Raw genomic sequence first — 13,360 nt, 5'->3', positions numbered from 1 at the left:
ATGTGCAGGTGAACATCTGCTTGATGTGGAAAGTCTTCTTGGGGCCTGGGATGGGGGTGAGGGAGGAGGTATGGGGGCAGGTGTAGCACTTCCTGCGGTTGCAGGGAAAAGTGCCGGGTGTGGTGGAGCTGGAGGGGAGGGTGGAGCGGACAAGGGAGTCACGGAGAGAGTTGTCCCTCCGGAAAGCAGATAAGGGTGGGGAGGGAAAGATGTTTTTGGTGGTGGGGTCGGATTGCAGATGGCGGAAGTGTCAGAGGATGATGCATTGGATCCGGAGGTTGGTGGGGTGGTACGTGAGGACGAGGGGGATTCTTTTTTGGTTTTTATTGCGTGGACGGGGTGTGAGGGATGAGGTGCGGGAGATGTGGGAGACACGGTTGAGGGCGTTCTCGACCACCGAGGAGGGGAAGTTACGGTCCTTGAAAAACGAGGACAACTGAGATCTACGGGAGTGGAATGCCTCATCCTGGGAGCAGATGCGGCGGAGGCGAAGGAGTTGGGAATAGGGGATAGCATTTTAGCAGGAAGGTGGGTGGGAGGAGGAGTATTCTAGGTAGCTGTGGGAGTCGGTGGGCTTGAAATGAATATCGGTTTCTAGGTGGTTGCCCGATATGGAGACAGAGAGGTCCAGGAAGGGGAGAGAGGTGTTAGAGATGGTCCAGGTAAACTTAAGGTTGGGGTGGAAGGTGTTAGTGAAGTGTATGAACTGTTTGAGCTCCTCGTGGGAGCACGAGGCGGCGCCAATACAGTCATCAATGTAACGGAGGAAGAGGTGGGGTTTAGGGCCGGTGTAGGTACGGAAGAGGGATTGTTCCACGTAACCTACAAAGAGGCAGGCGTAGCTTGGGCCCATGCGGGTACCCATGGCTACCCCCTTTGTCTGTAGGAAGTGGGAGGAATTGAAAGAGAAGTTGTTGAGTGTGAGGACGAGTTCGGCTAAGCGGATGAGGGTATCAGTGGACGGGGACTGGTCGGGCCTGCGGGACAGGAAGAAGCGGAGGGCCTTAAGGCCATCTGCATGGGGAATGCAGGTGTAGAGGGACTGGATGTCCATGGTAAAGATGCGGTGTTGGGGACCGGGGAATTGGAAGTTCTGGAGGAGGTGGAGGGCGTGGGTGGTGTCACGGACATAGGTAGGGAGTTCCTGGACCAAGGGGGAGAAAATGGAGTCTGGATAGTTGGAGATCAGTTCGGTGGGGCAGGAGCAGGCAGAGACAATGGGTCGACCAGGGCATTCAGGTTTGTGGATTTTGGGAAGGAGATAGAAGCGGGCAGTGCGAGGTTGGGGAACGATGAGGTTGGAGGCCGTGGGTGGGAGGTCACCTGAGGTGATGAGGTTGTGGATGGTTTGCGAGATGATGGTTTGGTGCTCAGGGGTGGGGTCATGATCAAGGGGGCGGTAGGAGGAGGTGTCGGAGAGAATCAAAGCTGTAAGTTTATCTGCCTTGCCTGTTTTACTTCTTGCATTGAAGCACGTGCATTTCACAGCACCTCCCCTGCTCTTTTCAGTCACTTTTCCCTGCCAGTTCTTATTCATGTTTGCTTTGGTTTCTACTTCTTCCTCAATTTCTGCATCTCCTGGTCTACTCCTCTGGTTCCTAACCCCTCCTCACACTAGTTTAAACACTCCCCAACTACACAGCCAAGTACCACCACAAGGAAATCAGTTCCAGTCCCGCCCAGGTGTTACCTGTCCGGTTTGTACAGGTGCCACCTCCCCCAGAACTGGTCCCAATGCCCCATGAATCTGAAACCCTTCCCCTCACACCATCTTTACAGCTTTGTGCTTATCCTATATATCCTGCTATTTCTACTCTGACCAGCTTGTAGCACTGGTATTAATCCTGAGGTAAGTGCCTTTGAGGTCCTACACATCAACTTTCTTCCTAGTTCTCTATATTCTGCTTTTAGGACCTCATTCCTCTTCTTTTAACCTATGACATTAGTAGACTGAGGGATTATCCCGGACGAAATGTTAGATTGAAGTGTGGTCTATAGCACCACATGAATGCTCAGTTTTGAGCTACACTATCTTCAATTCTTCTGCCTGTCCCCCAACAAACACCAAGACCCATTCGCCCAACTTCCCTCTACTCCGTGACTTACTCTGGTTTCTAATGTGATATTTAATATGTAATATCTGTTTTAGTATTCTCATTCTTCTGAGGGTCTCTCCATGGTGTGTCACCTCCAATTTGTCACGTTTCTCAAAACCTTTAACATATTCATCTGAATCCTTTTCCTTTCTATAGTGCCATCTTTGGTATTCAAAGTTTCCCTCTGTGTGGAAATCTATCTATATCCTGTTGTATCCTTTCATAATTAGTTGCACTATCAGCAACTCCACCAGTCTTCATGCCATTTTGCAAATCTGACCACCCACATTTTCCTCCAGATCATTTATATATACATACTACAAATTACAGAGGACCTAAGACTGGTCCCTGTAGAACACCACTAGTTACTGGTCTCCATTCTGAAAAATACCCTTCCACCGCTACCCTCCTATCTTTTATGAACAAACCAGTTTTGCATCCATCTAGCCAGCCCACCCCAATCCCATGTGCTTTTAGGTTTTGTAACAATCTGCCGTGTGGGATTTTATCAAATGCTTTACTAAAGTCCACATAAACTACATCTACTGCTCTACCCTCATCAATTATCTTTGTCACCGCTTCAAAAATATTTCGATCAGGTTAGTGAGACATGCCCTTCCCCCTATAAAACCATGCTGCCTGTCACCAACTCGTCCGTTTTCTTCCAAATGTGCAAGTAGCTGAGTTTGATATTGAGTCCTGCGGGCTGTAGATATCCCAAGTGGAAAATGAGGACTGCAGCAAGCCTGAGGCAGAGATGTTGCCACAGGAACACAGTGGTGTGTTGATGTGGTAGGCAACTGGCAACTCGGGGCATATTGGGCGAACAGAACATAGGTGCTTTATGAAGCAGTCACCTAGTCTACTTGATAATCTGTCCACCAAAAAGACCCTGAGCTTCCAGTTGCCTGAGGGTCACCACATCTCAGGCAAGCGGCGAAGATGAGAAAGCGGGACCTTCATGGGAACCTCTCCCAGTATGAGAATTGAACTTGTGCTGTTGGCCTCCTGCCTCACAAACCAGCTGTCTAGTCAACTGAGTTGGAAATTATGAAACTGCAATAAACAGAAATAGTCAAAGACAAAGAACCATTGAGTCTTTGATAACAATGAACAAGCTGTAAGTCAGATTAAGTTCAAGATAACGGCTAAGGACAAAACAAGTTCTCTTCTAGACATTGTATTTTTATAATTAGACAATTGTATAGATGTTGTCCTTGCCTGAATACAATAAGATCATAGAATCCCTACAGTGTGGAAACAGGCCCTTCAGCCCAACAAGTCCACACAGAGCATCCCACCCAGACCTATTCCCCTATAAAAACACCTAATCTCCACATCCCCGAACACTATAGGCAATTTAGCACGGCCAAGTCGCCTAACCTGCATATCTTTGGACTGTGGGAGGAAACTGGAGCATCCGAAGGAAACCCACGCAGACATGGGGAGAATGTGCAAAATCCTCACAGATGGTTGCCCAAGGGTGGAATCGAACCTGGGTCCCTGGCGCTGTGAGACAGCAGTGCTAACCACTGTGCCACCCCAAAAGATGAAACAATAAAATAGCCAGAATTACTGATTGTGATTCGATATTGATAACAATATGACAACTGTATATTTTTGATTGGCCCGTGTAAAGTAAGCTTGCAATTACTGATAAATTTACCTCCACGCTGATGCATGTTTGTTTGCCTTCCTTACAGTTAACATAGTAACAATCTTCATCCTTCTTTATAAAGATTGTGGATTGTCTGCAAGTGTCAGCCGTTACCTGGTGGCCATGGCAGTGGCGGATCTACTGGTCATTAACCTTGACCTAATATTGAGACACATTCCGATTCTTTATCAGGGATCATTTAATTTCCGCTATTCCATCCCCGTGAGTAATATCCATGCCGTCCTGCTTTACGCAGCCACAGACTGTTCTGTCTGGTTCACCATCACTTTCACCTTTGATCGGCTTGTGGCCATTTGTTGCCACAAGCTAAAATGTAAATATTGCAGTAAGAAAACGGCGGCTGTAGTTCTGGGAACAGTGACTGTGCTGAGCTGTTTAAAGAATATTTTCTGGTATTATATGCACACGGGTCGGTATTTAATGGGGAACGTTCCCTGGTTTTGTGACGTAACAGACAATGTTTATGAGTCTCGGGTCTGGGTCACAATTCAGTTCCTCCACCACATTCTAAACCTGGCTCTCCCATTTCTCCTGATTCCGCTGCTCAATGTTTTCACTGTCAGACACATTTTAGTGACCAGCAGAGCCCGTGAAAGACTCCAGGCTCACACCAATAGGGACATTCAGTGCGACACAGAAATGGAAAATTGAAAAAAATCCATCATTTTACTGTTTGTGGTCTCAGCCAATTTCATCCTATTATGGTCAATGTTAATGGTGTTTTCTATTTGGAGATGGATGTGGTATTTGGGCTATAAGCGTATCTATCTGCCTTGGGTTGTGATGGAACTGGGCTTCATGCTGCAGCTCCTCAGTTGCTGCACAAACACCATGGTTTACGCTGTGACCCAGACTAAGTTCAGATAACAGCTGAAGAATGTGCTGACATATCCCTTTACCCAAATCAATCAATCAATCAAATTCACTAATTAATCAATCCATCCAGGATGTTCTCATTTCAATTCTGTTTTCAGGAATGAAACAGACTGTCAGTATGGTAACAGACTGGGGGTAGTGCTGACTTGTTCAACCTTATCTCACAGGTTATGGGGCACTTTTGAATGTTTCTTTCAACTCAGCGGCTCGTGAGAAAATGCATCATTCCACTTTCTGCGTCAATAATACTAATTTGTAAATAATAATAAAAAAAATGTTCATTGACAAGTGTCAAGCAACAGAGCTAGCTTTTTTTTGTTTGCCCTTTTGTTGAAAAAGCTGAGCTGGAGAGACAAAGGCCCCAAGTTCTGGTCCTCAGGGAAGGAGAGGGACATGAGCTGAGCTCAAGTGTTGGTTTAAGTCAGTCTGCCCTTACTTTCACCTCTGGTGACACAAACTGCAAACTTTCCCTTCGTATCTATTATTTAGAAGGTAAAAATTGCAGCATGATCTCCTTGTGAATGATTTGCAAAAAAGTTGGTCCTGCAGCTAATTAAGAAGACAAATGGAATATTGTCGTTCATTGCTAGAGGGATGGAATTTAAAAATAGGAAGGTTATGCTGCAGCTGTACGGGGTGTTCGTGAGGCCACACCTGGAATACTCTGTTGTTTTGGTCTCCTTACTTGAGAAAGGATGTAATGGCACTGGAGGGGATGCAGAGGAGGTTCACTAGGTTGATTCCAGAATTGAGAAGTTTGTGTTATGAGGAGGAGGTGGCAATGGCCTAGTGGTATTATTGCTGGACTATTAATCCAGAGACCCAGATAATGTTCTGGGAGGCCAGGTTCAAATCCCACCATGGCAGTTGGTGGAATTTGAATCCCATAAATATCTGGAATTACAATTCTAATGATGATGTGAATCCATTGTCAATTGTTGGAACAACCCATCTGGTTCACTAATGTCCTTTAGGCAATGTGGTTGACTCTTAACTGCCTTCTGAGCAATTAGAGATGGGCAATAAATGATGCCTAGCCAGAGACACCCTCATCCCCTGAACTAATTTAAAAAACGGAGTGATTGAGTAGCTTGGGACCATGCTCATTGGAATTTAGAAGAATGGGGGGTGGGGAGGGGTGGTGAATCTAATAGAAACATATACAATTATGAAGGGAAAAGATTAGAAGCCGGGTGGTCAAACTAGGACCATAGCCTCAAAATAAGGGAGAATAGATTTAGGATTGAATTGAGAAGGAACTTCACCCAAGGAGTTCTGAATCTGTGGAATTCCCTGCCCAGTGAAGCAGTTGATGCTACTTCTTTGAATCTTTTTTTAAGGCAAAGATAGATAGATAGATTTTTGAACCGTAAAAGAGTTAAAGGTTATGGTGAGTGGGCGGGGAAGTGGAGCTGACTCTGCTAAAAGATCAGCCATGATATTACTGAATGGTAGAGCAGGCTCGATGGGTCAGATGACCTACTGCTGTTTATATTTCTTATGTTTGTATTTCTCTCCCAACCCTTCTACCACCTACACCTGAACCTCTTTTTTTCTCTCTCCTCCAGTGATCTCCCTCTGACTTTCTCACTCTCTTTCAGTGTCTCTCCCACTCACATTCTCCTTCAAACTGTCACCCTCCTGCGAACTCTATCTCTCTAGCACTCTCCCCTTCTCACAGTTACCTCATGATCTCCAAACCTCTCTCCCTCTAACTTGATTTTTCTGGCAGTCGTGAAGAAGCATAAAATGGCTGACTGACTGATTCCTTCTGAATCAATCATCCCAGTTTTGCAGATTAAAACACATCATACGTTATCATCTCTCAGCCTCCTCAGATGAAATACAGTGAGATGCCAACCGATGCAATTCGAATGCTATACTGAGGAGGGACGGTATAAACTAAATGGTCAAATGTGAAACTGGGTGCAGGACCAGAGAAGGCTTCAATTTGGGCCTGGTATTGCATCAGCATAGGAGAGAGGGAAATCTAAAAAATTCTGTTTTCATTCATACATTCCTGCATTATAGAAATATTAGTTTGTTTACAGAAGCAGGACATGAAGACCTCAATTACAAAGGATAGGTACGTTTCGATTAAGATGAAAATTCCAGAATCTGTTTAAAGTCAGTGCTCCAAAATAATTAAAAGTGTCAGCACTGCCTGTCTAACTTTCAAAACTTCAAGAGAAAAATGCAATAGGAATATGCAACAGGTAACAAGTCAGTTAGCGGATGCTTTGCAGGTGTGAGACCTTGTTCAGAATACATCACAGTGTTTTAACTGTAGTCAGAAATATTTTATACAGAAAACAGATATGTATCAAATGTCACACTGACCTACTTTGGCTTCAAACTTTGCACTGTATAACAAATGAATAACAAGCAACATATTTGCAATGAAGCAAACCTCCATGGAAGCATAGATACATGGGTGTTGTTTGTATTTAGTTGTGAGGGAGTGACTGGGTATGTAAAGGAGTGAGTGTGACTGTGAGGGACTGTGTGAGGAAATGAATGTGAATGTGAGGAAGTGAGAGTTTATGGTGGATTTTTGAGTGGGATATTGTGCTAAAGTATGCGTGAGAGGCAGATGTAAGATTGTGTGATTTTGTGAGATAGTGAGTTTGTAATGCTGTACCTGTGTGTGTGTGTGTGTGTGTGTGCATGCATGTGTGTGCATGATAGAGTGTTTGTGTGTGCTCACGTATGTCTGTGCAAGAGTTTTTGTGTGAGTTTCAGTGTGTGAGAGATTGCATGTGAGAGAGAATGAATGAGTCTGGGTGTTTGTCTATATATGTCTGTATGAGTCAAGGAGAACTCCGAAGGGATATGAATATCTTCAGTGAAAGCAAATATCTGACCTAGAGAGATTCACTAACACTTTCTCATGCTCCCAATTCAATCTCCCGGCAATAAGTGGCAATGTATCATTTGTCCTCCTCAGTGTTTGCATTACCATCATGTTTACTTTCTGACACCATCAACACCCGCTGGACAACAATGTTCAATAGTTTCTCACCATTTTAAACCCAAGTGTTATGTTTTATTTTTCTATTCTTCCTGCAAACATGAATCACATTGCGCTACATTATATTTCCTTTGCCAATGTTTTAAATTCAGCGCACAGGATACAAACAGCAATGTAGATGATATGATGAGGTGTAGCAAACTCTGTTATACTCAATATCTTCATGTTGTAATGTGCTAATATCCAGTCATAATTCAGACCTCCCACAAGGGCAAATCTTCATTGGGTCTGGAAGTATGGACTAGGCAGGGTTATTTTAATATGTCACTGAGTTCGTTTGTAAATCTTTGCTGCACCTGGATATTTCTCCACATTATTTTCCATTACTTGCTGACTTGGTGAACCTGTCCATATCTGTTTGCAGCCTCTTTGGTCATCCCCATGACTTTATCTCCCACCCAACATAGTCTTGTCAGTGAATCCAGAGACAGTACACTTGTTCCCTTCATCTAAACAATTGACATTGATAATAAATGGCTGTGGCTTTAACAGTGAACCTTCCAACACACCCACTAGTATCAGTTCACCAAACAGGAATGACCCTGTTTACTGTCCGCCAGCCAATCTTATTCCCTCCAGCAAATACCATTACACTAATTGCGCAGTTTGACCTAATGTTACAATGTTGTCACTTAGTCTCAGAATACAACAAGAGAGGTGAGGGAAGGAGACAGAGAAGTGAGAGGCAAAGAGAGAGGGACAAAGAGACAAAGCATACAGAAAAGGAAAGACAGGGACAACGAGTGAGAGAGAAATATTTAATGGTCCACTGAGCTGAGTAGCTCTCCAAAGATGATACAAAATTCAGAGACAGATCTATAGTCATCAGACGGTGTGGGGATAGGATTTCAAAACTGTGGGCAAGGAGTGTTTGATGGGAACAATGTAAAGGGGATATCTTACTCTGTACCTAACCCCGTGCAGTACCTGTCCTGGGACAGTTTGATGAGGATGTTGTGGAGGGAGATTTACTCTTACACTGAAACTAGAATGGTTCTTGCCCTTAGTATGTACAGGGCATAGTACAGGGGCAGTACTTCTCTTTGTATAGCCTCTGGTCTCACGGTGTCATGAATTTTGATGGGAGACAGAGTAAATGGAGATGCTTGAACCCTTGAAACATTAAACAAGCTCCAGTAAGCAATCCCTGATATCAGATTAACAGAAGATATTCAAACCATTGGGAAAGACTGCAGACTCACCTCCCCCTGACACTGAGAGGCTCCTGTATCGCACACTGTATTGGAATAAGATGCTGTGTTGGGGAGCAGGATATATATATCACATGGGATTCAGATGACTGTTTATTTGAATGGTAAGAACCAGGAATGTAGCAGAAAATCAGAACAGAACAGAACAGAGAGAATCAAAGAACATGAATTTATCAAAGAGCTCTGTTCCTTTTGAAAATATTGAACCAGCGATAGCCCTGTTATATCTAATTCGAGAGTTCAGGATTGTGTCTTTGTATGTCTATGTCTATATTTGGGGGTATGTGATGGGGACAGTTTAGATTGGTTTAAATTTGCATCTTTGTTCGGATTATGCCTTCCTTCACATGTTTGAATGAAGCATCATCGACAGAGCTCCCTGTACTGTCCCGCTTATGGAATTGTTTGATGCTGACACTGTGGAGATAGATTTACTCTATATCTAACTCCATAAAACAAGTCATATTTTCAGAATTTTCAAAATGACACACAAATTGGCAATTGAATAATCAGGGAAGAGAAGAATAGCAGACTTTAGGAGGATAAAGGCAGAAGCTGTTTACAGGCCGTCTGAGGATGAAAGTGTTCCACGGGATTCCTGATTCGTCTCAGCAAAACAGTCACAGCAGGACTTCTTGACTCTTGACGACCTATTAATAAGAAGCACAGAATTCAAATAAAATAGATATGAGAGGTGAGAGTTTTCTGTTTATCATTTAGGAAAAAACAAAATGGGCACCTTGGGAGAAGAGGCCTGGCATCTATTTAAACAAAATCGACCCCGATACTGCACCGCAAACGCTGAAAGTAAAGGCCTTGTTCAGAATTTGAGATATACAAGATGTAGAGCTGGATGAACACAGCAGGCCAAGCAGTATCAGAGGAGCAGGAAGGCTGACGTTTCAGGCCTATACCCTTCTTCAGAAATGGGGGAGGGGAAGGGGGTTCTGAAATAAACAGGGAGAGAGGGGGAGGTGGATAGAAGATGGATAGAGGAGAAGATAGGTGGAGAGGAGACAGACAGGTCAAAGAGGCGGGGATGGAGCCAGTAAAGGTGAGTGTAGGGAGGAGATAGGTCAGTCTAGGGAGGACGGACAAGTCAAGGAGGCAGGATGAGGTTAGTCGGTAGGAGATGGGGGTGGGGCTTGAGGTGGGAGGGGCTAGGTGGGAGGAAGGACAGGTTAGGGAGGCAGGTATGAGCTGGGCTGGTTTTGGGATGCCTTGGGGGAGGGGAGATTTTGAAGCTTGTGAAGTCCACATTGATACCATTGGGCTGCAGGGTTCCCAAGCGGAATATGAGTTGCTGTTCCTGCAACCTTCGGGTAGCATCGTTGTGGCACCTCAGGAGGCCCAGGATGGACATGTCGTCTGAGGAATGGGAGGGGGAGTTGAAATGGTTAGCGACTGGGAGGTGCAGTTGTTTAGTGCGAACCGAGCATAGGTGTTCTGCAAAGCAGTCCCCAAGCCTCCATTTGGTTTCCCCGATGTAGAGGAGGCCACAACGGGTACAGCGGATGCAGTATACCACATTAGCAGATGTGCAGGTGAACATCTGCTTAATGTGGAAAGTCTTCTTGGGGCCTGGGATGGGGGTGAGGTGTAGGGGCAGGTGTAGCACTTCCTGTGGTTGCAGGGAAAAGTGCCGGGTGTGATGGGGCTGGAAAGGAGTGTGGAGCGGACAAGGGAGTCACGGAGAGAGTGGTCCCTCTGTAAAGCAGATAAGGGTGGGGAGGGAAAAATGTCTTTGGTGGTGGGGTCGGATTGCAGATGGTGGAAGTGTCGGAGGATGACGTGTTGGATCCGGAGGTTGGTGGGGTGGTACGTGAGGATGAGGGGGATTCTGTTTTGGTTGTTATTGTGGGGAGGGGGTGTGAGGGATGAGGTGCGGGAAATGCGGGAGACACGGTCGAGGGCGTTCTCGACCACTGAGGGGGTGAAGTTGCGGTCCTTGAAAAAGGAGGACATCTGAGATGTACGGGAGTGGAATGCCTCATCCTGGGAGCAGATGCGGCGGAGGCGAAGGAATTGGGAATAGGCGATGGCAATTTTGCAGGAAGATGGGTGGGAGGAGGTGTATTCTAGGTAGCTGTGGGAGTCGGTGGGCTTGAAATGGATATTGGCTTCTAGGTGGTTGCCGGAGATGGAGACAGAGAGGTCCAGGAAGGGGAGAGAGGTATTAGAGATGGTCCAAATGAACTTAAGGTTGGGGTGGAAGGTGTTGGTGAAATGGATGAACTGTTCGAGCTCCTCGTGGGAGCACGAGGTGGCGCCGATACAGTCATCAATGTAATGGAGGAAGAGGTGGGGTTTAGGGCCAGTGTAGGTACGGAAGAGGGATTGGTCCACGTAACCTACATAGAGGTAGGCATAGCTTGGGCCCATGCGGGCACCCATGGCCACCCCCTTTGTCTGTAGGAAGTGGGAGGAATTGAAAGAAGTTGTTGAGGGTGAGGACGAGTTCAGCGAAGCGGATGAGGGTGTCAGTGGAGGGAGACTGGTCGGGCCTGCGGGACAGGGAGAAGCAGAGGGCCTTTAGGCCATCTGCATGGGGAATGCAGGTGTATAGGGACTGGACGTCCATGGTAAAGATGCGGTGTTGGGGACCGGGGAATTGGAAGTTCTGGAGGAAGTGGAGGGCGTGGGTGGTGTCACGGATGTAGGTGGGGAGTTCCTGGACTAAGGGGGAGAAAATGGAGTTGAAATAGGTGAAGATAAGTTCGATGGGGCAGGAGCAGGCGGAGACAGTGGGTCGACCTGGGCATTCAGGTTTGTGGATTTTGGGAAGGAGATAGAAGCGTGCGGTGCGGGGTTGGGGAACAATGAGATTGGAGGCTGTGGGTGGGAGGTCGCCTGAGGTGATGAAGTTGTGGATGGTTTGGGAGATAATGGTTTGGTGGTCGGGAGTGGGGTCATGATCAAGGGGGCGGTAGGAGGAGATGTCGGAGAGTTGGCGCATGGCCTCAGCAATGTAGAGGTCAGTGCGCCACACTACAGCTGCGCCTCCCTTGTCCGCGGGTTTTATGGTGAGGTTGGGATTGGAGCAGAGGGAGTGGAGGGCTGCACGTTCTGCGGGGGAGAGGTTAGAGTGGGTGAGAGGGGTGTAGAGGTTGAGGCGATTGATGTCTCGACGGCAGTTGGAGATGAAGAGGCCAAGGGAGGGTAGGTGACTTTGGGGTGGTGTCCAGGAGGAGGGGGTATGTTGGAGGTGGGAAAAGGGGTCAGTGGAGGAAGGGTTAGGCTCACGGTTGAAGAAGTAAGCGCGGAGGCGGAGGCGGCGGAAAAACTGCTCGATGTCCAAACGTGACCGGTATTCGTTGATGTGTGGGTGGAGGGGGACAAAGGTGAGCCCTTTACTGAGGACTGACCGTTCGTCCTCAGTAAGGGGGAGGTCTGGGGAATGGTGATGACTTGGCAGGGCTGGGTGTTGCTGTCTCCTCTGGAGCTGCTGGCTGTGGAGGCGATGGGTGGAGCGACGTCGGCATCGGCTGTGGGCGGAGTTGCATCGGCGTTGGCGGTGAGCGGATTTGCGTCGGCGGTGGGCGGAGTTGCGTCAGCGTCGGTGGTGGGCGGAGCGGGGTAGGAGGCGGCAGCAGCGGTGACGGTAGGTGCGTCCTCAGTGTCTATGGTGTTGGCCTCAGAAATGGAGACGGTGGCATCAGCAGCGGTGTCAATGGCGTTCGCTGTCCCGGAAGTGGTGTACCCGGCGGCGGAGGATGTGACGTCATCCGTGGTTGCTCCGACAGTGGCCACATGGTCAATGGCGGCGGGCACATTGTGGGGAAGGTCCTGGGTAGGGTTGGGGATTTGGGAGGTGGAGGAAGCCCGTTTTGGATGGTAGGCACCAGTAAGTTTACTGTACCTGCGGTTTTTTGTGTCCAATAAAGCTGAGTAGAATTGTGAGTTCAGGTTGTGGATCCTATGAAGAATAAAAAACAGGAGAGGTCCTTTGCAGGTCTGGGAGAGGGACGCTCTGAGTTGGGGTAGGCTTGATTGTAGTGCCAGGAGATGCTGGCGCATTGCTGCAAGTGTGTTTCAGGAGTCGCAGGGAGAAACGCTTCTGAAGGATCTCAATGTTCTGAACGTAGACATTGTCACGGTTGGGGCCAAATTGGGAAGGCCTGAATGTGGACTGTAGTCCATTGGGGATGATCTGGTTCCATAGGCAGGTACTAAGAAAGGTGATGTGGCTGTAGTACTTGGTGTGCTTCAGGACGTGGTCGAGCAGTTTCAAGGCCGAAGAGATTAAGAGAGAGTTGCAGTGGGAGAGAGATCCACTGAGGTTTTTCTGGAGGGAGAAGAGTAACTTCTTCAGGGTAGGCATCCTTAGAAGAGGCTTCGCAGTGGGGTTAAAATTGTTTCAGAGATAGTAGGAACTGCAGATGCTGGAGAATCTGAGATATACAAGGTGTGGAGCTGGATGAACACAGCAGGCCAAGCAGCATCAGAGGAGCAGGAAGGCTGACGTTTC

General features: G+C 47.1%; 1 long non-coding RNA gene across 2 annotated transcripts in view; it reads left to right on the top strand.

Moving 5' to 3' along the window:
- LOC125487607 overlaps window positions 1–13,360 on the top strand; it is a 56,828-nt gene that overhangs the window by 36,887 nt on the left and 6,581 nt on the right. The window contains exon 4 of one of the 2 annotated variants that reach the window (XR_007265975.1): window positions 3,836–4,894. The exons of the other annotated variant lie outside the window; for it this stretch is intronic. This is a non-coding gene — a long non-coding RNA (uncharacterized LOC125487607). Of the gene's footprint in view, window positions 1–3,835; window positions 4,895–13,360 lie in introns of those variants that run through there. 2 annotated transcript variants of the gene reach the window in all.

This window comes from Rhincodon typus, chromosome 42 (genome assembly GCF_021869965.1).
Source record: "Rhincodon typus isolate 14 chromosome 42, sRhiTyp1.1, whole genome shotgun sequence".
NCBI classification, from domain to species: domain Eukaryota; kingdom Metazoa; phylum Chordata; class Chondrichthyes; order Orectolobiformes; family Rhincodontidae; genus Rhincodon; species Rhincodon typus.
This window is presented reverse-complemented; position numbering and strand designations above follow the sequence as displayed.